At 34.0% G+C, this 21793-nt stretch overlaps 1 protein-coding gene across 9 annotated transcripts in view; it reads right to left on the bottom strand.

Moving 5' to 3' along the window:
• Positions 1–21793, bottom strand: part of ZBTB20 (zinc finger and BTB domain containing 20) — an 816172-nt gene that overhangs the window by 468572 nt on the left and 325807 nt on the right. For 6 of the 9 annotated variants that reach the window (XM_067738834.1, XM_067738832.1, XM_067738848.1 and 3 more), the window contains one exon: positions 7398–7471. The exons of the other annotated variants lie outside the window; for them this stretch is intronic. The gene's annotated coding sequence lies outside the window, so the exon portion shown is untranslated. The remainder of the gene's footprint in view (positions 1–7397; positions 7472–21793) is intronic. 9 annotated transcript variants of the gene reach the window in all.

The raw sequence follows: 21793 nt of genomic DNA, 5'->3' as shown, positions 1-21793 counted from the left end.
CTTTTATTGACCTATATCTCTGATCAGGCGTATAAGGCTTCAATTAAGTTAGACTTGAGAAGGAAAATGTAAAGCTTATTCTTTCTTATTGGTCTAATAAACACAATATTTTACTTCTTTCACTTTTCAAAGATGTTTTCAAGTACGATCAAGGTCACTAGTACCACTGTCTGCGATATGATTGGGACCTTGGGCACAGACACACAGTGAGTCAAGATGATGTAGTGATGAAAGACTAATGTCATGGATTTGACCAATCTTCCAGCTCTTTATTTCTGAAAGATGGAAAAATATATAGGAGCTCTATTTATTTCCAGGCAAGATGATATAACTTAACCATAAAAGCATCCTCTCAACATATTCTCTTTTTTCTTGGGAAATCTACGAGAGCATGTGTTAAATTCTACTTTGCCATATAAGGAGTTGAGGTATGCAGACCACAGAATACTAGCATCAGGAGAAGAGCAGACTTGGAGGTGGGTGGAATAATGGAAAGAATACTTGGGGTCAGAGAGATCTGCGTTTGGATCCTGGCTCTGGGTTTTACTAAGATGTTGGGCGGCGGGGGGCTATTTAGTCTCACTGTTCCTCAGTTTCCTAAAATGTAAACGAAAGGTTTTAATATTTATTTTGAGACACTGTTGTGGGAATTAAATGTAAAGAGCTTTATGCAGAGAGGGCGCCTGCTAAACATAACTTTTTTCTTTACCTTCTTAACTTTTTTCAAAGTTTTTCAGACATTTGGACTGTTAGAGAACTAATGGCCTCTGTGACCACGTGACCTGAAGTGATAACAAAACGCAATAGATAAAAACACCAAACAGGAGATAGTACAGGGTTTGAATCAGTTAGGTCTGGCATCAATACAAAACTCACTTACTGGCTTTGCAATCTTGGATGTTACTTAATCTTTCTGGATCTCAGTGTTCTCATTATAAAATGGAAATTATTCCTGCTTTGCTGAGTGGTTGCTGAGGGTGGTAGCAAGGATTAGAGACAAATTTTATAAAGCAGCTGGTACATTAAGTAAACAGATTGTGAGTAATATTTATTGTTCAGATTTTTATTAATTAAAACTTGTCTATAGATTCATCTCTTATACTTAATATTCCTTTTTCCACCCAAGACCTTGAAAGGGCTACAATGGGGGCTTGGATCACAGATTAGCTGGTTTGGCTGTGGTAATCTAGCTCTTAAGCATTAGAATTACAGTTCCAGCCCTGCCATTAACTATTTAACTGTATGACTTGAACAAGAATTCTAGGCCTAAATTTTGTTCATTTCCAAAATGAGGAGACTGGAATAAATAATTCCTAAGGCTCTCTGTAGACATAATATTTTGATCCTGGTGTCTTTTTACTGAGTTGCAATAGATAAGTACTCATATCTTTAGAGCTTAACCTACTTCTCTATGGTTTTAATTTTCACATTCCCTCTACTCTATTTCTTCTTTAATTGCAAAAGGGGATAATTTCTATCACTTTGCAAACAAACCAATATCTCTATTCTGATTTAGTGGCATTCCAGAATATTAATTATCATACTTTAAAACAGTCTGGATTGTTTTAATCCAGAAATTCAGTCATATTATAGGTAGTATTAATGAGGATAATGATGATTCATTTTCAAGGCTTTCTATGCCTCCAGGCCCCTGGCCATTGCACATGATAAAATATATCAAAATTAAAAATAAGATTAAGGTTTAACAGTTAAAAATACATTCTAAGAGTAGAACACATTTTTGTACTCATTTCTACACTATACAATAAGCACTTAAAAATAAACAAAAATAACAGATTCATTAACCAACAACAGAATTTTAATAATTATTAACTAGAAAGGAAATAAAATTAACTTGACCTTATCTTAGAAGGTTGTCAGAGGCCTATTTTGGTTATGCAGATGGGAAACATGTTGTGAACTATTAGACCTCTGTTTCAAAAGTCCAAGCCCTCCTCAAATTCAGAAGTAAACCTTCAGTGAGGATTCAAAATGAATATATAGATGCTATAAGGTTATGTATATTATGTACCTTTGAATTACCTTCATCTTGTTCTATTCTTAAGCTATTCTTCAATTAATATTTATTTACTTACTTTTTTTTGCATGTCTACTATGTGCTTTTCCAGAGTATTCAGAATAAGATCCAAATTCCCCACCCTGGTTACTTCTCTGACCTCACCTCCAGTCACTCTCCTCCTTTGCTTCTTTTGCTCTAGCTACTCTGGAATCCTTTTATTTCCTTGAATACACAGTTTGTCCTTGCCTCAGGGCTTTGTCCATGCTGTTTCTGTTGGGAGCTTTCTCCCCCTCTCAAACTTCCATCCCCACCCCAAATTGTTCACCTGGCTGATTCTTTCTGTCTTTCAACCCTCAACTTAAATGACACTTTCTCTAAGAATTCTTTCCTGAGCACCCAGTGGACAGAACAATAGATTTTCCCTACCCATTATTGTCTTGCATACCAATTAGCTCTTCTCATGGACTACAATTTGTAATTTTGTAATTATCTGCATACTTATTTGACGTCGGATTCCCTTAGAAGACTATAAATTTCATGAGACACTAAGGGATCGTTTCTTTATTCCCAATATTAAGCATGGTTGAATAACGAATTAATGGTTCTATTGTGGTAGATTCTATAGGGTTAAGAAATATTAATAATTAAATATGGGCTCTATCCCTAAGAATTTGCTTTCTAGTAAAAAAATAAATAAATAAAGCATCCCATAAATATTGTTTAAAAATACAGAAAGTAATTCATGTCTCAAAAAATGTGTAGGAGGGTGCTGTATTAGGTTTCTAGGCTGCTGTAACAAATTATTACAAACTTGTTAACTTATATAAATTTATTCTTTCACAATTTCGAAGACCAGAAGTCCAAAATAAGATTGTTGGCAGGGCTGCTACAGGTGCTAAGTGAGTTTGGTAGGTAGGGGAGAGTGGACTATTTCTGGCTAGGTCAGGGAGAGAAGGTTTCATGGAATAAATAGCATTTAAAGTAACCTGTAAGGATGGATTAGATTTGCATATGGAAAAACAGAATGATGGCCATTCCAGATAACAGAAACAATACTAATAAATGAGGGTGAGGAAATCTGGCCTGAGTGTATGGTATATTAAACCATAAAATTAAGTCAAAAATTGGGACAGAATTAGATTTTAGAGTATCATGAATATTGGTTAGGCATTGTTTGGTAATTACTATAGAATATTAAAGTTTTGTCTGAACAAAAGTGACATGATCTTAGGGCTCCTGCTTCATGAAACCTAATGGGGCAACAGTGTTTAGGATGAACAGGTCTCCCCTCTCTGTTTCTCCTGACTAGGAGATTAGTACAACCAAGAGAAGATGAAAACCTGACGAGGACAGAAATACCAAAAAAGGAGAATTACTGGCCACTTATTGGATACTTGGGGGGGATAGGAGAGGGAAGAATGAGATATTTTGAGCCAAGATGACCTGGAGAATTGGGGTGAAGAAAATAAGGATAGTCAAAAGAAGGATGATTTTTAACTAGGAGGATAATTACTTGATATATTGATTCTGAGAAACTGGTGTGATATCTATATAGTTGAAGATTTAAATAAGGAAACTGGAAATACAGTGCTGTAGTTTGGGACTTAAGATATAAATGTGTGCTCTATCAACAGTGAAATAAATGAAGTCATACAACCCTGCAAAACAATGTCAAATCATGGGGAAAGTATGCATGTGGAGTTTGACAGACATATTCACATCCTATCTCAACCAATTACCTTTTGTATGACCTGGGACAAATTGCTTAATTCTTCCACTTTCTCGTTTGTGAAAAAAGGGGAAAATAATATTATCCCTTAGTCAGGATTACCTGAGTTGAGTATTTAAAAGACCTATCATCTTTAGATCTGCTTTCATATTTTGGTGGCATGATTCCCAGTAAGACATATATTTATTTTTCAATCCATTATCTTAAAAATATGTAACACAGTCTTTTTACAAACTTTTTTTCTTTGATTCTATTTCTTAAAAGCATATTGACTGTGATCCTCTAAACTGATTTCATGACCTATGAATGAGTTGCAACCTATACTTTGGAAAACATTGGCCCTAACCAGCATTCTATACTCAGGTCACACCATTACCATTATTTCCTCAACTTCCCTCTGCCTAGGCTGCTTGCTAATATGATATTATTCCTTGATGGTCCAGATGAAGTGATAACCATTTATTTCCTCTACTACACCCATAAAATACTTTGTCTATAAGAAAGATGTATCTGTTGTCCAACTACTACTCTGGTCTCTTTGGATTGTCAAATGACAGAATCCAATAAAGGAAACCTGAAATAAATTACCAGGGCAAGTAATTCATTTTAAACTATTAAAGTTTATTTCAATTTTTCCAGACTCTGAGAAACTTTTCTCTGATGGAAATGACTCCTGGAAACAATGACATTCTGACACCATGCCTAATGCACCCTCTTTGGGAAGTTTGAATTCAACGTCACAATGGCTGTGTTCAGATTACCGGTTTCATCTTGCTTGTAAGCCCAATTAAACTACTGAAGTTTCTAATGGCCTTCTGTCCACTTTGTAAATCACCATAAAGAATATTAAACCAACCACATAAATTTGCCTCTGTGTGACTCAATGCACAACCAGAGGCACAATACCAAAATGCATAATAAAAAAATAACAATTTTTTGATAACAATAAATGCTTTTAGAATACCCTTTATATATGAATTTTGGACTAGTTGGTAGAGGGGACCACAGTTCAGTGGGTCTCATAAGATGAGCCTAAGGCAATTTGTTCCACAGCAAACACAGCTCAGACCCTGAGTGTAGAAGAAAGATCAAAGCCTCAGAGTCCAAAGTTGGGTTTACTCTCAGGCCTAGATGTCTGAGAATGATTCGCATTGGTGATCAGTATGGTTTGGGTAACCTGCATGCCCTACCCTGGGCCTCAATTTACTTATTCCAAAATGGGATGACTGGACTTTTATTTCTTATATCCTTTCTACCTGTAACGTTTGCCGATGCTATGCCCTTACACCTCTTTCACCTCAATCTTTTAATCTTAAAACATATGAAATGTGTTTATAAAGTTCTTTGGTGTCCCTAAATGTTATCCAACATGATAACAGTACAATTCATGAAGCCTAAATTTTATCATTTTAGCTTTGCCTCAGAGGCCAAGTTTTATGAGAGCCTTAGTTTGCACCACCAGAAGCTAATTTAATAAAAATGAAGGGACCCCTTTTAGAAATAAATTAAAATTGGTGGGGGAGGACAGGTAACTTTATGCAAAAGAAAAAACAACAGCAACAAAAAAACGGGAAACTCAGCTTAGAGGGGTCAAATTGTTCTGAGTTCTAAATAATGCTGTGGTCATATTTGTGCTGAGAAACTGGTCCTGGTTTTTGACGCACTGAAAGTAGAAGTTTCTAATGGCAAATTCCCAAATCTCTGGACTCTTGACCCAATACCTTTTGTACCATTTGCCCCATTTTCTTGAAGCACAATCTACTGCATAGTAATTAGACAAACAGGTACAGAGCATCATCCATCCTAGAGCCAGGTAGATTTATCTTTGGAGACAACTTCAGTGTATGGGATGTAAGACACAACTTAAACAGAAAACTAGTGAAGACCACTTCACAGACAAAAAGGATATGTATGAATGGGCACTTCTCATTCTGCTCAGGTGAAAGAAGTATAAAGTCAAAGAGGAGAAAGACTAGGCGACTGATGCCTAATGTTATGTGGTAAATAGTAGGTTTGTCTTTGACAAATTCCTTTATAATTATCTTCCTGACTGTCAAAAACTTTATTCAACCCATCTTCACAATATTCTCTGAATGAATGACTCCTAAAGTTCTGACTTAAATCTTCTAATTGTACTAATAACAATAGCTGTTTCTTGATTACTACTATTATGCCAAGTACTGGGGATTACAAAAATCAATAAGAAATATACCCTGATTTTAGAGACCTTACCATCTGTGGTTTTCGACTGTGGTAGTTATGACAAAAATAACAATAACCATCATGTATTCACTCATACCATCCAGGCACTGTGCTCAGTGGGCAGCATATATAAGCTGCCAAAGTTCCCTCCAGTTCACCAGATACCCTGACAGTGAAGTGATCTTGCTCTGTCCATGCAACATCTCTCAAAGAAAAAAAAAAAAAGGACCTAACAGGAATTCAGACAATAGGCAGGGATATTTAAGCAACGTCAGAACTGTCTACAGTAAACATACAAGAACTGTAGTCAATAATGAAAGAGTGCAGTAAACCAAAGTGAAAATGGAAGAAATCATCTGAATCACCGTTAGTGTACTCTGTCGAGAGGAACTGTGACACTTTGAAAACCACGATGCAGTAAACCCCACATCCGGCATTCCAACAATGACACAAGGAGATGAATGCTGTTTAAGTGTTTTAAGACTCTCTAGCAAAAGACCTCATAACACATTAAATTGTAAAACTTTGGAAGACATCATAACCTTCTGGACTTCACTACGAAAATGAACATTTTGATCTAAAATTAAAAAAATATAACACTGAATTTCCTTGTAGTATTTCATAACCTTTGAGTGCGGCATTAAAATGCTTTTCTTTTTTCCCCCACCACCTCTAAGCTTCTGTTTTCTTACCCTGGGCGTCTGAATCTTTTATATGCTTGGGTTCTATTCACTGCCTGTTATTCAGACATTGAAATCCCAAATGTTAATTGTTCTTCCAAGTACATTGACAAAACAGCAGCTAAATAAGGGTAGACCAGACTGTGGTAGACTCTGACATGCATTTATGGAACAATGGGGCTCTGAGAGACAGCCTTGTAGCTCACGGGAAGACATAAGATGTGCTATTTTGACTGCTTCATAGCAGAATGGGGAACACACGCACACAAGGGAATTATGCATTTTACTTAGTTTTGCCCAAAGTCCTCAAAGCAACAGAATCTTGTGATGTCATCATGAACTTTCTTTCTCTCCATTTACATTGACACAAAGGCTAAAAATTTCTAATGACATCACAAAGGAAAAAGGAACCTACTTTGATTCCATAAGAGATCTGTTACCTTCTAAGAGACTTGTACCAAAATGTAAGAATCCTTCCTGACAGGGTGTATGTCACTGTGCTGATGCACGGTGGGTGACACCCTCCCTAATGCAATTCAAGCCAGCCAAAAGAAAGGATTCACAATTTAGGTTGGATAAAAAAGACATACTGAATATTGAGCCTTACAAATTTTCTTTTTTTAAAGAAGGAAATCATTTAAACATGTATTTCTTCAGGGATATTCAAATTTTTACTCATGTCTGGTTACTATGTTACCAATATTTTTGTCCTTTTTTTGAGTTGGTCACAAAAACACAGAGGAAGGTAGAGGAAGCTTTCACTTACAAGAATGCGGTGCAGCTCAATCTTTTGTTTTTAAGGTGCAGTGATTTCAGTCTCTAAATGTAACTTCAGGCAGTCTGAAAAGAAACAGGTTAAAATCTCTTCCAGTTATAATTGGTATTTCAGATTTAATTAAAAATTAAACTTTCATAATGTTTCACCATCCAAAGCAATGCATTATCAGTCAAGCGTGGCTTTTTTTTTTTCCTAAGGAAAAAAAAAAAAAAACTCTCTTCCCAGAGTCGTTTTTTTAATGAAAAGAAAAGGATCTAAAGAGGAAAAAAAGCAATTCTGAAAAACAAAATATGCCACCATGTTAAGGACTTCATAATGATATGACTAGAAGCTCAGTGCTTCTGAATTTTACCTATATTCTGATTTTTTAAAAACTCCTAAATAATTCCAAAGCCTCAAGATTACATAAAATGTTATTTCAGAGAAAAAAGAAGAAAATCTACAATCTGAATACACATATTAAAGGGAAATGTAACTTGAAATAAAATTGGAAAAAAATGTTACATCTACTACTTTCAAATGACTGAATTGGTGGTGGGGCAAATGGTGAAGTAGAGGTAAAGGAACATATTTAGCAATACAAATGCCCATTGCAAGGTATTGTGGGTTTAGTGCACTCCAGACCACATCATATTATATAGGTAGTCACATGCAGCATTGCTATCTGAAGCAACATGGGAAGACCATCAGGGTTTGAACCAGTCTTCTTGATTTAAATAACTGTGAACACATTTAAAAAATACCTAGTTTTAATCTTTGAATTAAGAGTCCAGGCATTAAAATTAAAATATGTCATAAATACTTGGGCTTAAGATGTCATACTAATATTTTCAATCCTTTCTTTCTTCATACAACACCATCTATGAATAAGATAATAGTTAAAAAACAGGATTAAGTCATCCCTATTTTTAGCTTCAAATAACTGATACAACAGGTTTAGAAAAACAGAGCTTTTTAGTGTAAAATGGAGACAGAACAATTATCTTTCTTTTACTTTACAGCATGGCAGTACATTTTTTTAATATATTTGTAGCACTAAATATGGTATGTTTATGTCCACCTTCCTACTAATGCAAGGTAATATTTTAATATCACCATATATGAGAATATGATCATAGATCAGCCCTGAAATTGCATCTGTTTTTAGAAAATGCATCTAGTTCTTACTTGTGAATTCTATTTTCTTTTTCTCTTGTATTATACAGAGGAATATTTTGGGTATTGTGTCTATTTGATGCATATAGATTTTAAGTTCAAACTGGCTTAAATTCACTAGGTCTATCCATGAATGGATCCCCCCAAAAAAAGATCACTGACATTGACTAACTAAACTTTTCCCCTGCTTCTCACATGCCTGAATTAGACTAAAAATGCACCAGTGTAAAGACAGAAATTATGGAGGCGTCACCAGGGACAACTGACTGAGAGGAGGGGAGTTCACATATTTCCTTATAAGGCAACAAAACATTCATAAAAGAAACTGACAAAAATAACTCATGCTCAGAAATAATAAGGAATAATAATAATCCCCAATAAACGATTCAGAAACATAAAAACTGCTCACCTCTATATAAATCTGAATCACCAACTAGTATTGTTCTACTCACCGATCACGTATAGTTAGTGAAACGGATTCAACTGTCTAGTTCAGACAAGAAAGGGTGATAGAAACTAGGCTGCATATTTATACATAAACTACTTAACTGACAACTAGAAGTTCAATTTAATCAGTCAGATTTCCTTTTCCTTAATTCACCAGATGTTGAGTGAATTGAACTTAGTTCAAAACAATAAAGCAGTTTCTACGAACAGAAAGTCAAGTTACATTCTCCTCTTCTCATGTCATTCCTCTTTCTCTTCTTTGATCTTTCTCTTCCCTTCTCTATCTCTGCCTGTTTCTTCCTTACTTTCACTTTCTTCCTTATTTATTTTCTCCCTCTCTCTTCTCTCTTTTTTTTCCCCCTTGGTGAGGGTAATGAAGCTCAAAAATAACATCTTGTATCCTGTTGAGGGAAACTTGGTCACAACTATCCTTCCAGATGACAAACTCATTCTTAAATGTCTGCTTCCCAATCCAAAGAAAACAGAGTAATTGAGAAAATAGAGATGCAACATCACTTAGCACTACCAACACCACCACTTTTAATTCCCATGTTACATTCATCACAAAGAGGACTGAAGTTTATTTACGTTATCCCCTAACCTCAAATAGGACCACAAATAAGACTAATAACAGGACCATTTTGTGGCACTCAGGCAAACGGCTGGTCAAAACAGATGGATCTTACTTTGCGCCAGGACTCAAAAAATGCAGTCGCCAACACACTGTTGGCGACTACATATCTTGGCCCAAGGATGGACCTGGAAGTGGGACCAGTTGTCTTTGATATGAATACTGTTCCTATTCATATCTGCCTCATGAGAAATCATTAACTCTGCTCCTATGTAGTGGGGTTAAGTATTGGGTAGAAACTCTTTGGAAGATTGATCATCGAGAAAGTGAAATATTCTGAAGGCATGTCAGATTAGATTAAGGAGCAGAGAAGTTAGGACTAGGACCTTATTTTTGGCACTACTGTCTACTTTTCAACTTCCTGTTTTTTTCAAGTTCAGTACTGTACACTGAACCCACTTTTAAAATACTAGATTTCCAGAGTATGTGTCATCAACAAGAATAACTTGCTGCTGACGTTTTGGGTTCCAAAATCTGTTAAAATTTTTTCAAGTTATCCAGATCAACCTCAGTCATTATTAAAACTGACCACCAATGTCAGACTTCTTTAATCAAGACAGAACTATGTAAGGCTTTAAAGAATACACCCAGTGATACACTGGGGAACAGCTCAGTAATCAATGCAAATTACAAAGCCCGGAAGAATGCTTCTCTTGGCAGAGACTATTTAGCAAAAGAGTTGTACATTCTGCACTAGTTAAAGATTCTGAATGGCTTTCCAGAGAAGTAGCAAATGCATTATATTACAGTAACCCATCCTGTAAGTCTTCAAGGCCAAAAAAACAAAGCCCCAGACAATAAAAAACTGAAGGGGGTGTGAGGAACTATAGATCCTAGTATTGATTAGGAACAAAGGACTGCTTCTGACCACATCGAATAGGTAGGAGTTTTAGATATCACCAGGTCACAGAACTTCAAGGAAAGAGCAACAAAGCACTCCAGTTTAGGAAGTCTGTGCTAATATAGGCAATTCTCTTAATGCTTTCCCAACTGTTCAGCACCGACTGTATCTTGCTCAGGTTGTTTTTGAGAGTTCACTCACCTCTCTATGAGTTATTCATTCTGACACTGCTCAGATTTGATTTTTAACAGACAAGCCCTGTTTGTGGTCAACATAGAGACCAAATTATAATGTTTTAATTATTTCCCTTAGTCTTTTTTTTTTTCCTTTTCACTTACAACTTTTCTTATTGTGAAATATTTCAAACATATGCAAGAGTAGAGAGTATAGTAAAATGAACTCCCCACCCCCTGCAAAGAAAAGAATTCCTATGTACATTGCTTTATTGCACTTTATAGATACTGCATTTTTTACAAATTGAAAGTTTGTGGCAACCCCGTATCAAGCACTTCTACCAGTGCCATTTTTCCAACAGCATTTGCTCACTTCATGTCTCTGGTAATTATATCTTGGTAATTCTTGAAATATTTCAAATTTTTCATTATTATTTTATTTGTTATGGTGATCTGTGATCAGTATCTCTGATGTTACTATTGCAAAAAGACTACAACTAGCTGAAGTCTCAGATGATGGTTAGCATTTTTTAGCAATAAAGTATTTTTAAATGAAAGTATGTACATACATAATGCTATTGCACACTTAATAGACTACAGTATAGTGTAAACATAACTTTATATGAATTGTTGAAACCAAAAGATTTGTGTGACTTGCTTTATTGTGGTGATCTGGAACTTGAACCTTAATAATTCTGAAATAGGCTTGCAGATAGAAATACAATTGACTTGTGTACAATGCTCTTGTACCCAGCGAGCTTGCTGAACTCATTTATTAGTTTGTGTGTATGTGCATGCATTCCTTAATATTCTCTACGTACTTATGATGTTTTCTGCAAATAAAAGTTTTAGTTTTTACTTTCCAATCTGGATGCCTTTGATTTCTTTCTTTTCTGTCTGTTTCTTTCTTTTTTATTTCTTTCCTTGCTTTATTTCCTCTTTTTCTTTTTCTTTATTTTTTTTACCTTTCTGTACAGAAACACCAGTACAATTTTGAACAGGAGAGGTGAGAGCTGACAACCTTGCCTTGTTCCCAATCTTAGAGAAACCCGTCAGTTTTCCATCATTAAGTATGATATTAGTTGCAGGTTTTTTCATAAGTGCCCCTTATTTAGGTACAGAAGTTCTATCCCTAGTTTGTTAAAAGTTTCTGTCACAAATGCATATTGGATTTTCTCAAAATTTTTTTTGTGTATCTATTGCCACAATAGATATACATATAGATAAATATACATATAGATACAATAGATATAGTCATGTGGTTCTCGCCTTTATTCTACTAATATGTTATATTACATGAATGGATTACTGGATGTTAAACCAATCTTGCATTACTAGGATAAATCCTACTTGGTCAGGGTGTAAATAATATTACAGATTGCTGTACTTAGGTTTGTGAATATTTTGTAGAGGATTTTTGTTTTTATACTTATGAGGAATACTGGTTTATTTTCTTATGATGTCTTTGTCTGGATTTGGTCTCAGGGTAATACTGTTCTAATAGAATGAACTGAAAAGTGTTCCTTCTTCCTCTATTTTTGGAAAAGTTTGTGAAAAATTGGTATTATTTCTCCTTTAAATATTGGCTAGGATACAGTGAAGTCATTTGCATCCAGACTTTTCTTTGTGGGATGACTTAGTTAATAATTCTATCTTTTTACTGTTATAGGTCCATTTAGATTTTCTATTTCTTCTTGAATCAGTTTTGGTAATTTGTGCATTTCTAGAAGTGATACCATTTTATCTAAATTGTCTAATTTCTTGGAAATAATTGTTCATAGTATTACATTTTAATCTTCTAAATTTCTATGGGGTTGGTAATGTCTCCTCTTTCACTTCTGATTTTGGTAATCTGTTATGTCCTCTCCTTTTCCCTTGGTCAGTTTAGCTAAAGATCTGTCAATTTTGTTGATCTTTTCTAAGAATCAACTTTTGGTTTCATTGATTTTCCCTATTATTTTCTTGTTATATATTTCATTGATTTCTGCTCTAATCTTTATTATTTCCTTCTTCTTTAATTGATTTTTGTTATATAGTTACAGCATATCTATGTTTACCTACATAATTATATTATGAGTGCTATTTATCTCTTTGGGTGTATTTTAATTACTGTTTGCTGTCATTTCTTTTCAGCCTAAAGGATTTCCTTTAGTAGTTCTTGTAAGGCAGGTCTGCTAGCAGTGAATTGCCTCAGTCTTTATCCTAAAATATCTTTATTTTACCTTCATTTTGAATAGTTTTGCTGGATATAAAATTCTTGATTGTCATTTGTTAAAATCTTTATTTCCTTCAGCCTTTGAATATGTTATCTCTCTGCCTTCTGACTTCAAATGTTTCTGATGAGAAGTCAACTGTTAATCATAGTGGTGTACCCTGTATCCAATTTGTCTTTTTTTCTCTTGCTGCTTTCAAGAATTTCTCTTTCTCTTTGGCTTTCTAAGTTTGGCTATGATGTGACTATGTATGGATTTTTCATATTTATGACACCTGGAATTTGTTGAGCTTCTCAAACATGTAGATTAATGTTATTCATAATATTTGGCAAATTTTTGGTCATTGTTCCTTCCAATATCTTTTTTCTTCTCTTTCTTTCTTTTCTCTCCTCCTTCTCTCCCATTACACATGTTGGTATGCTTGATGGTTTCTCACAGCTCTCTGAAGCTCTACTTCTTCCTTCATTATGTTTTTCTCCTCTTCAAATTGGATAATTTCTCCCAATTAATTTCAAGTTCACGGATTTTTTTCTTTTGCCATCTCAAATCTGCTGTTGAGTCCCTCTAGAATATTTTTCATCTTAGTGTACTTTTTCACTCCAGAATTTTTGTTTCTTTTAAAAATAATTTCTATCTTTATATTAATATTCTTTATTTGAATAGTAATTATAGTAATATTTTATGTAATTATTTAATACGATTTCCTTACTTACTCAAACATATTTGTAGTAGCTCCTCTCAGGTCTTTGCTAAATTCACCTTCTGCTCTCCCCCACAACCTAGAGATAGTTTCTGTTGACTGCTTTTTTTTAACTGGGTGTGGATTAAACTCCTGTCAGTCCTTACATGTCTCAAAAAGTTTTTCTTGAAAATTGACATTTTATACAATATATTATAGTAGTTATGACTTCTGATTTTTCCCTCTGGGGGTTTCTGCTGTTTTTGCTATTTATGTGTTTATTTGTTTAGTGACTTACCAGTCTAATTCTTTGGAATCTGTCTCCCTCATACTGTTCAGCTGCTGACGTCTCTGGTCAGTTTTTATAATTCCTACTTTCATTTCTTAGCTAAGACTTGCCCCTGTGTCAGCACAATTTGCAGTTTATATCCAATGACTGGTCAAAAGCTGTACTCAAACAACTTAGGCCAATAAGCTAACACCCTTTGCTGATGAATATATGCATGGATTGGGGAATTCATTCAAAGTTCAGTCAGCTTACAAGTCTTCCTTGCCTCTTACATTCCACTGGGCTCTCCCTTATCTCCTCTTTGCACTAGGCCTTAGGATCCGTCTGGGGTATGTGGATATCTTGGACCTTCTCTGATCTTCCCTGAAACACGTATGCAGATTTCCAAACCACCAGAGATATGTGTTAGTTTCATCAAGGCTCAATATGGCAGTCTCCTCATCCAATTCTCCTTGTTAAATTTCTGGCTAATATGCCAGTCTATTGCCTGCCCCAACCTGAACTGCAATCTGAGGCTAGCTATGATGTTTACACTTCCTTTTTGTTTGCTGCTGAGACTGCTACTGTTTTGACAGCACCCAGGGGCATGTGGTTTTTCAGCTTGATATTCTATTCCATCAAGTCAGCCCCTTTCAGCAGTGAAGGTGTGGATTTCCATGGCTCACCCTGCCCTGCTGGAACTATTGTGCTAGTGGAGTTTGGGGAGGGGTAAGGAGAGGAGGTAGTCCCAGCTGAAACAACAGACCCCATTTATGTCTGTTGTCTCACAATAATCTTTAATGTGGCACCTTTTATTCTCAAAAACATCCAATTTAGGTGATAAAATTTATAGTCTCCTTCTACACAGTGATCATAAACTACTTATGGTATTCCTTCAACAAATGCCCACTGCCTAATTCTTTGCCTTGTAATGCAAGAATCAGAGGCCCAGCTGCATGGGGTGTGTGTGTGGGTGGGTGAGGAGGTCCAACTGCTACTGAATGAAAGCTTCCATGATGGTTACATGTGTACAGAAAATCCTCTACAGCTCTAGAAAGTACAAACATTTTGGGGGATTAAGAATATCTGTCAATTCTGAAAATCCTTAGTTGGGTTGGGCCATGAGAATTGGGAGGTGACTGGAGGATGAGGATGAAGGTGCCAAACGTCTCCCATCAGAGATAAATAATTTTGCCTTACTTTACAGATCTAAGAGGAATCACTCAATGAGAAGAGGTAAAATTATGTGGTTTATAAAGGATTTCTAGGAAATTTAGAGCTTGAATGAGCCGAAATAAACCCATTCCAAGTGACTGTGGAGAACGTGTTATCTAGACTTAATCTTACATAAAATAGTAGCTCAGAGATCTCACTAAAGAGGTTCAAATACTTACTTGGATCAGTTTAGTATTTACCAAATTGTTCCTTCACAGTTTCCTGTCCCTCTCAGTTTATTCTACTCAGGAACATACTAAGGTGATGCACTCCTCTGGGAGCTTAAATAACTCTTGCAAATCAGGAAGTTCCCATATAGAAATAGGGAGTAATAAGCATTTTAGAAACGATTTTTGCTTTACATGATGATCCACAATAAAATTCCCTTGAGAGATTCTCCTGTAGCATTTAAATTATGAATAGATTTACAAAATCACTCCTATCACATAAAATGAGATAAACATGTAGTATCTGCTTCTAGGAATTTTCAAAACTGTTTGTTTTTTTGTTCTTCAAAAAGACTTAAAGGATTGGGAAGATCAGTAAACTTTGTGCAGTAGAAATTCAGAACGTATGATGCATTAACTTCAAATATCTTACTGATATTTTTGGATCAACATTATGCTTCACAATTTACAAACTACTGAAGAAATCAAAGTATTCACCAAACTTCATCTAATTAAAATGTCATAGCAATTCACCTTTAACCAAGGAATGTGTAACAGTAAATATTACTATTTCTATTTGGAAAACAAGGAATCTAATCCATGAAACAGAACATGTAAACATCACATAAATTGCTTAATGACGTGAATAAGTCTGCTGATGGAGTATATGATGAAATTCCATCACCTTGTAGCATGAGATTATCACTTAGGTAATAACCAGGCTGTGACAAAGAAGAAACTTGGAACCTGCATCTTCCATTTTGTATATATTAGAGCAGAATCAAAATAAATGTTTAAAGAGATTTTTTTTTGTCCTATGAAATGATACTTCTCTGGCTAATCTCTCAGGTAAAGTGGGTAGACATTTTTTAGCTGTGTGTTTTTGTTAGGCTTTTCAACTTCTGTAAAAGAATTTAAACACAGCCCCTAATTGACTACTATTTCTGCCTTTAATTAACAAAGAATAGCTGTATTCCAAGTATTTTCCAATAATACAATCTAGAATTCACAGTCATCCAATAGCAATCAAAGGCCTAACTTAGAGAAATAGTATATATAAGAAACTGTCTGAAGAATGTGCAGTCCTTTCATTGGAATTCAGCATCTAGATATATTCTAAAATCTTCCTTCGAGTTATACCAGAATGGAGTGTCATCTATCTGGTCTGTATTTTATGAGACTGAGAATACCAAATTGTACATTACTGAAATGTTATCAATCTATATTGAGGGCCACAAAAGTAGAAGTGTACCTATAAAATATTCTTTGTTTCTCATGAAAGTGAATATTGGTCATGATATTCATAATAAAATACCCTTTATTACTTAAGGGTATCAGAGGAAGATATTTCTTTCTAGTCTTAATATCAGCAATGTATTTCTTCAAAACATATGATAAGAATCTTATTTGTAAACGTATGTAAGATACTATCTAGGGTGCTTTTTTATATATAGGTCTAATTCTTGCCCCCTTCTCATGTTTTTCCCTTGTTTACCCATTTTAGTTTTCATTTATTTCACTTATATTATATACTTCACTTAATTTTATTTAATTTAATTCACAATAAATATATATATATGTGTGTGTGTGTGTATATATATATATATATATATATACACACATATATATTTATATCATATACCTATGTATCCCTTTAAACCATCTTTATTTCTTTTTGGAACAAAGAGATGTCCATCTGCCTCTCTGTCTTCTTATCTACCCTTTCATATACCAAGTCATCTAAAGCTACTAGAGGATACCCCAAAATTTAGATGTAATTTCAAAATGTCAAACTAGTTCTTCTAGGAACTGGACTTGATAGACTTATTTACACTTTTGCGGTAACTTCATTTTCTTCTACCCTCAATGCTATTCAAATCAGATGTCTGAAGCAAAGTAATAGACTTGTATCATGAGGGTCCAAGACTAAATTAAAGCTTAGATAAGCATCTTTTTTCTAACTCATCTAAAGATGATTCTTGGCTTTCTGTGCAAGAATAGAATAATTTGGAACCTGTGGAGCAACTGTAGCTATCTTCAAATCATTAATAAAGCATATAAAATAGGGCAGTCATGACTGACTGTGCAGGTTGTGCCCTGTACAAGGGCTCCCAGTACAGTGGTGTGTTCCAATTTAGAAGCCATACTCCCTGGCCCAAGCTACATCAGCTGGAACAGGGTTTCCTTTAATAATTTGCACAAAGGTGCAACCTATTCCTGAGTTGTTCTAAACCTCTGTACAAGTAACAGAGGCCCTCTATAACATGTTTCTATAGTATTTCTAACAAAATATAATTAATTGCATCGATATTTAGCCGGCTCTCTAGCTGTTACATGTTACATGAATGTCTGGGTAAGCCTGCTAGTAATGACCTCACCACCTGAGTTTGAGTCTACATGACTTGGACTAAGCAATGCTTCAAAAACAGAATGTTAGTTATAAGTACAGATCTACTCAGGGAGACTGACTCTGAAACAGAATAGGAGGAAAAGGATGCTCCTAATATTGTCTTTCTTTGTAGGAAACAACATATCTTATATCAGATCATATTCTCAACATACTAAAGGCTTTTCTTCTGAAGTAGAGTTGAGAAGTGGGTGCAGAGCATAATGTTATTCATATTATTATTATCTCATTGATTATATTGTCTCCAGCTTAGAATTTTCAAGCAATGAGAAAAGTGACTTTAAAAAATCTTCAATAAGTTTTGCGACAATGGATTATTTGTATAATGGAGTACTTTGCCCTTAAATTTAGCTCGTGGCTTTCTCTCTCCCTGGGAAATTTTATACAGTTAACTCTCAATAAATGATTTACAAGTGAGCTATGCATGAAACATTTTACATTAACTTTTTTTCTGACTGAAAAATTAACACATACCCATTGCAAAAGAATTGGAAAATACAGAAAAGTATACGAAAAAATGATAAATACCAAAAGTCTGATCACAGAGTCAATCAACCACTACTGGTACTTCAGCATTTAATTCAGACATGAAAAACTTTAATCCCAGTTTGGCTTTCTTTTCTCCCACTGAACATCACTGAGCTGCCTCCTATTTTCACTTTTTGGTATTTACTCAAGCAATAGTAATTATTTTCTACAAATTAATTTAGCAATTAACCAAGTATGATTATATTTCATAGACCTGATACAGATTATTATTCATTCTTACTGTTCATTATAAAATGAGATAAGTTTTATCTAATCATGCCCTATGAAGATTATTATACATAAAAAAGTATGACATTACATACTTTGGGTTAGATCATTTCTGTTTCATAATATGGATGCTAGAAATAGCTTCATTAACTCATGAAAACCAAAAGTAAAATGGTAAATTTGATGTTAAGAAGTCAAATATTGCATGCAAAGACCAAAGACAAATTATTTTAGATAATATTCTTGCTTCTTTATTTTGATTTTTACTATCTTTACTTCAAAACTACAATATTAGTATGGAAAACTGAGAGTTAGCTATGCTTATGAAGGTAAAGCACCATAAAAGCCCCAGTGCACCTCTCTCAAGAGTCTAATCCAATTCTATCTGAGGAGCTATCCTCTTTCTGTGAACTCTGCCATGTAGAATTACATCATCTCCCATGGCTCAAATTATCTCCAATTCATAAAATGCTTTAACAAAACTATTATGAAGTGGGTTCTGTTATATATTCATATAACTTCCTCCTCACTTTGGTTTAGCACAGAAATACACAATACATCAATATGTATTTCATTAAGACTGTTGTTTTGATATGGTAACAAGCTGGGCAAATAGAGGAAGTGTGTTGGATATAATTTATTTACATTTTAGTAAGATCTCAGATGAATGATACCACACAGGAAGCTCATAGTGAGGTTAGGAAGAAGTGGTGGCTGAAAGATGTCTTGAAGTTTGGAAGCTGTTAAGTATTGTTTAATCAATAGTATTGCTTCTGAATTAAGATAGGATAACAGTTCCACAGGGATAGGTATTGTGGTCCATGACAAACATTATTCAATGCAGGCATTAAAACTTAAGGGGGGGATATAAATTTTCCAAAATATGATAAATGTTTAAGGTTGTAACTTAGAACATACATCAAATGCTAAAGTTTAAAATGGGTGGCCCTATGATATAAAAATCCCATCAAATCCCAAAGGATGGGACTACGCTTCTTTAATATACCAAAGCTTACTGCTAAAATTTCCTTTTAGTAGAGATGCTAACTTCATGTTAGCATTTGGATTTCCTCCTACTTTGCATGTTAATTCTTTTGTGAATGATTCTAAAAATCAAAGCAAGTCCTTTAATGAAATAAGAAATTCAGAAAGCAACGATTTTCAGTCTACAATTATAGTAGCCTGCACTATTTCTGCTTTGAAATTATAAGCAGGGTCACCTTTGCGTAGGACAAATTATCACTGGTAATGTTTTAGAGATTAATGTGTGTAGCATTTGTCTATCCAGTGTTGTTCCAAAGAGAATTTTTAAAAATCTTGCAAAGGTAAATACAATTTTTAAGCATAAAATAACGGTAAAGGTACAATAACAATAGGAAAAGCATAATGAGGCCAGGGTGAGGCCAACATACAAAAGGTAAATTGTGAGTTTTAATATATGTGCTTAAATATAGACTAAGAATATGACTATATTTGTATTAGCCACTATAAAGAATAAGTATTTCATTAGGATTTGTTGTTTTTGCATTTTCCCCTTATTTATATCTTAATCTGCCAACTAGAACGTAAGCTCATTGAAAGTATGTAATTTTTGTTTTCCTGTACTATAATTCATAAGAACTAGTGTGATGCTGAGTAGAAAACTGATTCTCAATCAATATTTCTTTATTTGTTTTGTGTGAAATATAAAGAATCTGGCAAAGAGGGTATAGTTTAAAAATATCATGTTCATTCATGCATACTGTATAAAAGAACAAAATAAAGGATTCTGAAAAATAAAATAAATTATTATAACACTAGATGGGGAAAACAGGATAAATTATGCTAAACTACACTGAAGCAGTAAAATAAATACAAAAAAACCACTTCAATTGAAAATAAATCAATGTAAATGCACACTTAAAACCTACAGACAATTAAGACTTCCAGTGAAATGAAAATACAAAGATGGCATCATGAAAGTGATGTTGCCCCAACATCACATACCATTTCTGTCATACTATATAAGAAGTGATAAATTATGATCGAGAATTCCAATTTCCTGATTCTATAGAATATGAACTATCTATATTATAGAAGTCTATAAAATTTCAAGTTTTATAGATGACCTTGATTAGAATTTGAGCACTATGACTTCAGATGTAAAAACTCATAATTTCAACTGTAAATCAAAATTTAACTTTTAGCAATTCTTAAAATTCACATTTTGACATGGTAAACAATTAGGTAGCCTTCAAAGTATTCTTAATAAAGTCTTAAATGTAAAGTTTTTCTAGTGATGCAGGGGAAATTTAATAATGGGAAATCAATTACTATAAATCTCTTGCTGAATTATCATAATCTGAATAATCCTATAATGTTTTGAAGGGAAGGGACTATGCCTCTGAATTCCAATGCCTAGTGAACAATTTCTGGCACATGGTAAGTGCTGAATAAATGTGTGTTCGAATTGATTTTAATTGAAAAAGACATCACAAGAAAAGTCTATGTTCACCCACCAATTAGAGTTTGAGAATATTTACCCCAAAAGGCATGTAGTATACTTCAATACATTCCTAATAAACAAAGAAAGGGTGAGAGAGTAGTATCCTAACTCACCTTACCAATGTAACAAAGAATATCTGTCTTAAATCAACAACTAATATCTGCCTTAACAATGGAATAAATTAGAGGCATTATCATACAATCAAGAATGAGACAGCAGCAACTAACACAACAATGTAAAGCAGTTATACCTCAATAAAGATGTTAAAAAAAGAAAGAACGAGAATGCCTCCTATCACCATGATTACTTAACTGATTTGGAAATTCTAGTCAATGAAATAGAACATTAAACAGAAGTAAGAGGAAAAAAAAGAAGATAAAGTCATCAATGTTTGCAGACAATTTAAGGACCTTGAAAACTCAAGAGAATTTATAAGTTATTAAAATTACTAAGAAAGTTGAATAAATTAGCTAGATTATAAATATTATAAAAAGATATGGTTTTTCTACTGAACAATGAGAAAACGGAATGTAAGCAATTAAAGAAAATAACAAGAACAAAGCATGGTTATACTTGTATTAAATAAGGAATCTGTGGACTTATATGAATAGAAAGACACAGTTTATTTCCATATGAAACATTACATAAATAGAAACATACGATGCTTCTAAATGTGATGACTGAATATTGCAAAGATATGAATCTGCTTTATAGGTTTAATAAAATTCCAATGGATCATTTTTTTGAAATCAATGAAATAAATCAATCTTAAAGAATAAGTAGGTGACAATATTCAAAGTATTTTTGAAAAAAGAAAAAAAGGAAGGATTTGACTTAATAGATCTGTAAACATACTGTGAAGCTCTAACAGAAACAGTATGGAACCAGTGAGAGAAATGAAAAACAGGTAGTCCAAAAATAGGTCCTAATGTTGATTAAAAAATTAG

Source organism: Pseudorca crassidens, chromosome 5 (assembly GCF_039906515.1).
Source record: "Pseudorca crassidens isolate mPseCra1 chromosome 5, mPseCra1.hap1, whole genome shotgun sequence".
In the NCBI taxonomy this organism is placed as follows: Eukaryota; Metazoa; Chordata; class Mammalia; order Artiodactyla; family Delphinidae; genus Pseudorca; species Pseudorca crassidens.
This window is presented reverse-complemented; position numbering and strand designations above follow the sequence as displayed.